The sequence below is a fragment of the Telmatherina bonti genome, assembly GCF_933228915.1.
Source record: "Telmatherina bonti genome assembly, chromosome: 18".
In the NCBI taxonomy this organism is placed as follows: domain Eukaryota; kingdom Metazoa; phylum Chordata; class Actinopteri; order Atheriniformes; family Telmatherinidae; genus Telmatherina; species Telmatherina bonti.
In genome coordinates, this window is record NC_136616.1 from 37,470,817 (window position 1) to 37,480,201 (window position 9,385).

Genomic DNA, 9,385 nt, shown 5'->3' on the forward strand with positions numbered 1-9,385 from the left:
ACCTAATATTCCTTCCAACTTTGCTGTGATGGACCTCGGGGTGGACAAGTCCACCCAATGTTCCTTACAGTTCTGCTGCGACGAACCTATGGGTGGACCAGACCACCCAGAGTTTCTTACAGCTCTGCTGGGATGGACCTAGGGATGGACCAGACCACCCAGAGTTCCTTACAGCTCATCTCAGATGGACCTAGGGGTGGACCAGACCACCTAGTGTTCCTTAGAGCTCTGCTGGAACGGACACGAAGGTGGACAAGTCCACCCAATGTTCCTTAAAGTTCTGCTGCGACGAAACTATGGGTGCACCAGACTACCCAGATTTCCTTACAGCTCTGCAGGGACAACTTAGGGGTGGACCAGACCACCCAGAGTTTTACAGCTCTGCAGGGATGACCTAGGGGTGGACCAGACCACCCAGAGTTTTACAGCTCTACTGGGACGGACCTAGGGGTGGACCAGACCACCCAGAGTTCCTTACAGCTCATCTCAGACGGACCTAGGGGTGGACAAGACCACCCAGACTTCCTTACAGCTCTTCTGGGACGACCTAGGGATGGAAAAGTCCACCCAATGTTCCTTACAGCTCCACTGGGAAGACCTATGGGTGGACCAGACCACACAAAGTTCCTTACAGCTCTTCGGGGACAACCTAGTTGTGGACCAGACCACCTAGAGTTCCTTACAGTTCTGCTGCGACAGACCTTGGGGTGGAGAAGTCCACCCAGAGTTCCTTACAGCTCTGCAGGGACGGACCTAGTGGCAGAGTAGAGCACCCAATGTTCCTTACAGCGCTGCTGGGACAGACCTAAGGATGGAAAAGTCCACCCAATATTCCTTACAGCTCTGCTGGGACGGACCTAGGGGTGGACCAGACCACCCACAATTCCTTACAGCTCTGCTGGTATGGACCTTGGGATGGATAAGTCCACCCAATATTCCTTACAGCTCTGCTGGGACGGACCTATGGGTGGACCAGACCACCCAGAAATTCTTACAGCTCTTCTCAGACGGACCTAGGGGTGGACCAGACCACCTAGAGTTCCTTGCAGCTCTGCTGGGACGGACACCAAGGTGGACAAGTCCACCCAGAGTTCCTTACAGCTCTGCGGGGACGACCTAGGGGTGGAACAGACCACCCACAGTTCCTTGCAGCTCTGCTGGTATGGACCTAGGGATGGAAAAGTCCACCCAATGTTCTTTACAGCTCTGCTGGGAAGACCTATGGGTGGACCAGACAACCCAAAGTTCCTTACAGCTCTGCTGCGACAGACCTTGGGGTGGAGAAGTCCACCCAGAGTTCCTTACAGCTCTGCTGGGACGGACCTAGTGGCAGACTAGACCACCCAATATTCCTTACAGCTCTGCTGGGACGGACCTAGGGGTGGACCAGACCAACCATAGTTCCTTGCAGCTCTGCTGGGACGACCTAAGGGTGGACCAGACCACCCACAGTTCCTTCCAGCTCTGCTGGTATGGACCTGGGATGGATAAGTCCACCCAATATTCCTTACAGCTCTGCAGGGACAGACCTAGTGGCGGACCCAGACCACCCAATATTCCTTACAGCTCTGCTGGGACGGACCTAAGGGTGGACCAGACCACCCAGAGTTCCTTACAGCTCTGCTGGGATGGACACCAAGGTGGACCATACCACCCACAGTTCCTCGCAGCTCTGCTGGTATGGACCAAGGGATGGAAAAGTCCACCCAATGTTCCTTACAGCTCTGCTGGGTCGACCTATGGGTGGAACAGACCACACAGAGTTCCTTACAGCTCTACTGGGACAGACCTCGGGATGAACCAGACCACCCAGAGTTCCTTACAGCTCTGCAGTGACGACCTAGGGGTGGACCAGACCACCCAATGTTCCTTACAGTTCTACTGGGAAAGACCTAGGGGTGGAGAGGTCCACCCAATGTTCCTTCCAGTTCTGCTGGGACAGACCTAGGGGTGGAGAAGTCCACCCAGAGTTCCTTACAGCTCTGTTGGGACGGACCTAGGGGTGGACCAGACCACACAGAGTTCCTTGCAGTTCTACTGCGACAGCCCTAGGAGTGGACCAGACCACACAGAGTTCCTTGCAGCTCTGCTGGCACAGACCTAGGGATGGAGAAATCCACCCAATGTTCCTGACAGCTCTGTTGGAATGACCTAGGGGTGGACCAGACAACACAGATTACCTTCCAGCTCTGCTGGGACTTACCTAGGGGTGGATCAGACGACCCAGAGTTCTATACAGTTCTACTGGGAAAGACCTAGGGGGGGAGAGGTCCACCCAATGTTCCTTCCAGTTCTGCTGGGACAGACCTAGGGGTGGAGAAGTCCACCCAGAGTTCCTTACAGCTCTGTTGGGACGGACCTAGGGGTGGACCAGACCACCCAGAGTTCCTTGCAGTTCTACTGCGACAGCCCTAGGAGTGGACCAGACCACACAGAGTTCCTTGCAGCTCTGTTGGCACAGACCTAGGGATGGAGAAATCCACCCAATGTTCCTTCCAGCTCTGCTGGTATGGACCTTGGGATGGATAAGTCCACCCAATATTCATTACAGCTCTGCTGGGACTTACCTAGTGGCGGACTAGACCACCCAATATTCCTTACAGCTCTGCTGGGACGGACCTAGGGGTGGACCAGACCACCCAGAGTTCCTTACAGCTCTGCTGGGACGGACCAATGGGTGGACCAGACCACCCAGAGTTCCTTACAGCTCTGCTCGGACAGACCTAGGGGTGGACCAGTCCACCCAGAGTTCCTTACAGGTCTGCTGGGACGACCTATGGGGGGAACAGACCACCCACAGTTCCTTGCAGCTCTGCTGGTATGGACCTAGGGATGGAAACGTCCACCCAATGTTCCTTACAGCTATGCTGCGACGGACCAACGAGTGGACCAGACCACCCAGAGTTTCTTACAGCTCTGCTGGGATGGACCTAATGGTGGACCAGACCACCCAATGTTCCTGACAGCGCTGCTGGGACAGACCTAGAGGTGCACCAGACCACCCAATGTTCCTTACAGCTCTGCTGGGACGGACCTAATGGTGGACCATGCCACCCAATGTTCCTTACAGCTCTGCTGGGACAGACCTAGGGGTGCACCAGACTACCCAGAGTTCCTTACAGCTCTGCTGGGATGGACCTACGGGTGGACCGGACTACCCAGAGTTTCTTACAGCTCTGCTTGTATGCACCTAGGGAATGAAAAGTCCACCCAGAGTTCCTTACAGCTCTGTTGGGACGGACCTAGGGGTGTACCAGACCACCCAGAGTTCCTTACAGTTCTACTGCGACAGCCCTAGTGGTGGAGAAGTCCACACAGAGTTCCTTGCAGCTATGCTGGCACAGACCTAGGGATGGAGAAATCCACCGAATGTTCCTTACAGCTTTGCTGGGACGACCTAGAGGTGGACCAGACAACACAGAGTACCTTCCAGCTCTGCTAGGGCTTACCTAGGGGTGGATCAGACGACCCAGAGTTCTATACAGTTCTACTGGGAAAGACCTAGGGGTGGAGAAGTCCACCCAGAGTTCCTTACAGCTCTGCTGGGATGGACCTAATGGCGGACCAGACCACCCAATGTTCCTGACAGCGCTGCTGGGACAGACCTAGAGGTGCACCAGACCACCCAATGTTCCTTACAGCTCTGCTGGGACGGACCTAGGGGTGGTCCAGACTACCCAGAGTTCCTTACAGCTCTGCAGGGATGACCTAAGGGTGGACCAGACCACCCACAGTTCCTTGCAGCTCTGCTGGTATGCACCTAGGGATGGAAAAGTCCACCCAGAGTTCCTTACAGCTCTGCAGGGATGACCTAGGGGTGGACCAGACCACCCAGAGTTCCTTACAGCTCTGCTGGGACGGATCTAGGGGTGGACCAGACCACCCAATGTTCCTTACAGTTCTACTGGGACAGACCTAGGGGTGGAGAGATCCACCCAATGTTCCTTCCAGTTCTGCTGGGACAGACCTAGGGGTGGAGAAGTCCACCCAGAGTTCCTTACAGCTCTGTTGGGACGGACGTAGGGGTGGACCAGACCACCCAGAGTTCTATACAGTTCTGCTGGGAAAGACCTAAGGGGTGGAGAGGTCCACCCAATGTTCTTTACAGCTCTGCTGGGATTGACCTAGGGGTGGACCAGGCCACCCAGAGTTCCTTACAGCTCTGCTTGGACGGACACCAAGGTGGACAAATCCACCCAATGTTCCTTCCAACTTTGCTGTGATGGACCTCGGGGTGGACAAGTCCAATGTTCCTTACAGCTCTGCTGGGACGGACCTAGGGGCTAACAAGACCACCCAATATTCCTTACAGCTCTGCTGGGACGGACCTAGGGGCTAACAAGACCACCCAATATTCCTTACAGCTCTGCTGGGACGGACCTCGGGGGCGGACAAATCCACCCAATTTTCCTTACAGTTCTGCTGGGATGGACCTCGGGGTGGACCAGACCACCTATAGTTCCTTCCAGCTCTGTTGGGACGGACTTAGGGTTGGACGAGTCCACTCAATATTCCTTACAGCTCTAGACGCTGTGGGACTGTTTTGGTTGATATGCTTCCACAGCATTGTCATGAATTTTGTCTGTGCATGGTTTTTCCCAGCTGTTTGTGAAAGCATCCCTCATCAGCACTGATTTGGTGATGCCTTTCACCTGTGCCACTCACGTAAGCAGCAGGAACAGAACCAGGACTGCTGATTGCCAGATCATTTCTCTATTTTTCCTGATGATCCAGTCCTGATAAACCGGATCACCTGACACTTTTTCTGTGTCCAGAACCTGCCAACACCAACATTTCCCTGGTTTCCCATCCTTTTGGTTGTTTTTGTTTCCTGATGTTTTGCATCTTGGATTATTCTTTAACTTGAACTTCAAAATTAAAAGGTGCTGCTAGTAATCGAGAACCTTTAAAATCTAACCCTACCTGTTCAGGTGGTCCAGAACCTTTAAAATCGGACCCTACCTGTCCAGGCGGTCAAGAACCTGCAAAAATTCTGATCCTACCTGTCCACGCGGTCCAGAAACTTTCAAATCTGACCCAACCTGTCCAGGTGGTCCAGAACTTTTAAAATCTAATCCTACCTTTCCAAGCGGTCCAGAAACTTTAGTCTGATCCAACCTATCCAAGTGGTCCAGAATCTTTAGTCTGATCCGACCTGTCCAGGTGTTCCAAAATCTTTAGTCTGATCCAGCCTGTCCAGGCGATCCAGAAACTTCAGTCTGATCCAACCTGTCCATGATGTCCAGACCCTTTAAAATCTGATCCAACCTGTCCATGTGGTCCAGAACCTTTAAAATCTGATCCAACCTGTCCAGGTGGTCCAGAACCTTTAAAATCTGATCCAACCTGTCCAGGTGGTCCAGAACATTTAAGATCTGATCCTACCTGTCCAGGTGGTCCAGAACCTTTAAAATCTGATCCAACCTGTCCAGGTGGTCCAGAACCTTTAAAATCTGATCCAACCTGTCCAGGTGGTCCAGAACATTTAAGATCTGATCCTACCTGTCCAGGTGGTCTGGAACCTTTAATAATCTTATCCAACCGATTCAGTTGGTCCAGAACCTTTTCAGTCATATCCAACCTGTCCAGACGGTGCAGAACCTTTAAAATCTAATCCAACCTGTCCAGGTGGTCCAGAACCTTTAGTCTGATCCAACCTGTCCAGGTAGTGCAGAAGCTTTCGTCTGATCCAACCTGTCCAGGTGGTCCAGAACCTTTTTAGTCTGATCCAACCTGTCCAGGTGGTCCAGAATCTTTTGTCTTATCTAACCTGTCCAGGTGGTCCAGAACCTTTAAAATCTAATCCTACCTGTTCAGGTGGTCCAGACACTTTAAAGTCTAATCCAAACAGTTCAGGTGGTCCAGAATCTTTTTAGTTTGACCCAACCTGTCCAGGCGGTCTAGAAACTTTAAAATCTGATCCTACCTGTACAGGTGTTCCAGAACCTTTTTAGTCTGATCCAACCTATCCAAGTGGTCCAGAACCTGTACAATCTGATCCTTCCTGTCCAAGTTTTCCATAATCTTTAGTCTGATCCAACCTGTGAAGGCTGTCCAGAAACTTCAGTCTTATCTAACCTGTCCAGGTGGTCCAGAATCTTTCAAATCTAATCCTACCTGTCCATGTGGTCCAGAACCTTTTTAGTTCAACCCCACCTGTCCAGTCGGTCCAGAACCTTTACGATCTGATCCAACCTGTCCAGGTGGCCCAGAACCTTTAAAATCTGATCCAACCTGTCCAAGTGGTCCAGAACCTTTACAGTCTGATCATACCTGTCCAGTTAGTCCAGAACCTTTAGACTCCGATCCTGCTGTCCAGGCGGTCCAGACACTTTAAAATCTGATCCAACCTGTCTAGGTGGTCATGAACCTTTAAAATCTAATCCTACCTGTTCAGGTGGTCCAGAACCTTTACAGACTGATCCAACCTATCCAGCTGGTCCAGAACCTTTACAGTCTGATCCTACCTGTCCAGGCGGTCCAGAATCTTTAAAATCTGATCCAACCTTTCCAGGTGTTCCAAAACTTTTTGTCTGATCCTACCTGTCCAGGTGGTCCAGAACCTTTACAATCTGATCCAACCTGTCCAGGTTTTCCAGAATCTTTAGTCTGATCCAACCTGTCCTGGCTGTCCAGAATGTTTTGTCTTACCTAACCTGTCCAGGTGGTCCAGAACCTTTAAAATCTGATCCAACCTGTCCAGTTAGTCCAGAACCCTTAGACTCCGATCCTGCTGTCCAGGCGGTCCAGACACTTTAAAATCTGATCCAACCTGTCTAGGTGGTCATGAACCTTTAAAATCTAATCCTACCTGTTCAGGTGGTCCAGAACCTTTACAGTCTGATCCAACCTATCCAGCTGGTCCAGAACCTTTACAGTCTGATCCTACCTGTCCAGGTGGTCCAGAACATTTACAGTCTGATCCAACCTATCCAGGTGGTCCAGAACCTTTTCAGTCTGATCCTACCTGTCAAGTTGGTCCAGAACCTTTAGAATCTGATTCTACCTGTCCAAGTTTTCCATAATCTTTAGTCTGATCCAACCTGTGAAGGCTGTCCAGAAACTTCAGTCTTATCTAACCTGTCCAGGTGGTCCAGAATCTTTCAAATCTAATCCTACCTGTCCATGTGGTCCAGAACCTTTTTAGTTCGACCCCACCTGTCCAGTCGGTCCAGAACCTTTACGATCTGATCCAACCTGTCCAGGTGGCCCAGAACCTTTAAAATCTGATCCAACCTGTCCAAGTGGTCCAGAACCTTTACAGTCTGATCATACCTGTCCAGTTAGTCCAGAACCTTTAGACTCCTATCCTGCTGTCCAGGCGGTCCAGACACTTTAAAATCTGATCCAACCTGTCTAGGTGGTCATGAACCTTTAAAATCTAATCCTACCTGTTCAGGTGGTCCAGAACCTTTACAGACTGATCCAACCTATCCAGCTGGTCCAGAACCTTTACAGTCTGATCCTACCTGTCCAGGCGGTCCAGAATCTTTAAAATCTGATCCAACCTTTCCAGGTGTTCCAAAACTTTTTGTCTTATCTAACCTGTCCAGGTGGTCCAGAACCTTTAAAATCTGATCCAACCTGTCCAGTTAGTCCAGAACCCTTAGACTCCGATCCTGCTGTCCAGGCGGTCCAGACACTTTAAAATCTGATCCAACCTGTCTAGGTGGTCATGAACCTTTAAAATCTAATCCTACCTGTTCAGGTGGTCCAGAACCTTTACAGTCTGATCCAACCTATCCAGCTGGTCCAGAACCTTTTCAGTCTGATCCTACCTGTCAAGTTGGTCCAGAACCTTTAGAATCTGATTCTACCTGTCCAAGTTTTCCATAATCTTTAGTCTGATCCAACCTGTGAAGGCTGTCCAGAAACTTCAGTCTTATCTAACCTGTCCAGGTGGTCCAGAATCTTTCAAATCTAATCCTACCTGTCCATGTGGTCCAGAACCTTTTTAGTTCGACCCCACCTGTCCAGTCGGTCCAGAACCTTTACGATCTGATCCAACCTGTCCAGGTGGCCCAGAACCTTTAAAATCTGATCCAACCTGTCCAAGTGGTCCAGAACCTTTACAGTCTGATCATACCTGTCCAGTTAGTCCAGAACCTTTAGACTCCTATCCTGCTGTCCAGGCGGTCCAGACACTTTAAAATCTGATCCAACCTGTCTAGGTGGTCATGAACCTTTAAAATCTAATCCTACCTGTTCAGGTGGTCCAGAACCTTTACAGACTGATCCAACCTATCCAGCTGGTCCAGAACCTTTACAGTCTGATCCTACCTGTCCAGGCGGTCCAGAATCTTTAAAATCTGATCCAACCTTTCCAGGTGTTCCAAAACTTTTTGTCTGATCCTACCTGTCCAGGTGGTCCAGAACCTTTTCATCCTGTTCCAACCTGTCCAGGCAATCCAGAACCTTTAAAATCTAATCCAACCTGTTCAGGTAGTCCTTTAGTCTGATCCAACCTATCCAAGTGGTCCAGAACCTGTACAATCTCATCCTTCCTATCCAAGTTGTCCAGAATCTTTAGTCTGATCCGACCTGTCCAGGTGGTCCAGAACCTTTAATAATCTGATCCTACCTGTCCAAGTTTTCCAGAATCTTTAGTCTGATCCAACCTGTCCAGGTGGTCCAGAAACTTCAGTTTTATCTAACCTGTCCAGGTGGTCCAGAACCTTTAAAATCTGATCCTACCTGTCCAGGTGGTCCAGAACCTTTAAAATCGGATCCAACCTGTCCAAGTGGTCCAGAACCTTTACAGTCTGATCCTACCTGTCTAGTTGGTCCAGAACCTTTAGAATCCGATCCTGCTGTCCAGGCGGTCAAGAATCTTTAAAATCTAACCCTACCTGTTCAGGTGGTCCAGAACCTTTAAAATCGAACCCTACCTGTCCAGGCGGTCCAGAACCTTTAATATCTAATTCTACCTGTCCAGGTGGTCAAGAACCTGCAAACATTCTGATCCTACCTTTCCAGGTGGTCGAGAAACTTTACAATCTGATCCAACCTGTCCAGGCAGCCCAGAACCTCTAAAATCTGATCCACCCTGTCCGAGTTGTCCAGAATCTTTAGTCTGATCCAACCTGTCCAGGTTGTCCAGATCCTTTAGTCTTATCCAACTTGTCCATGTGGTCCAAAACCTTTAAAATCTGATCCAACCTGTTCAGGTGGTCCAGAACCTTTAAGATCCGAACCTACCTGTCCAGGTGGTCCGGAACCTTTAGTCTGATCCAACCTGTCCAGGTGGTCCAGAAGCTTCAGTCTGACCAGACGTGTTCAGGTGGTCCAGAACCTTTTTAGTCTGATCCAACCTGTCCAGGTGGTCCAGAAGCTTCAGTCTGACCAGACGTGTTCAGGTGGTCCAGAACCTTTTTAGTCTGATCCA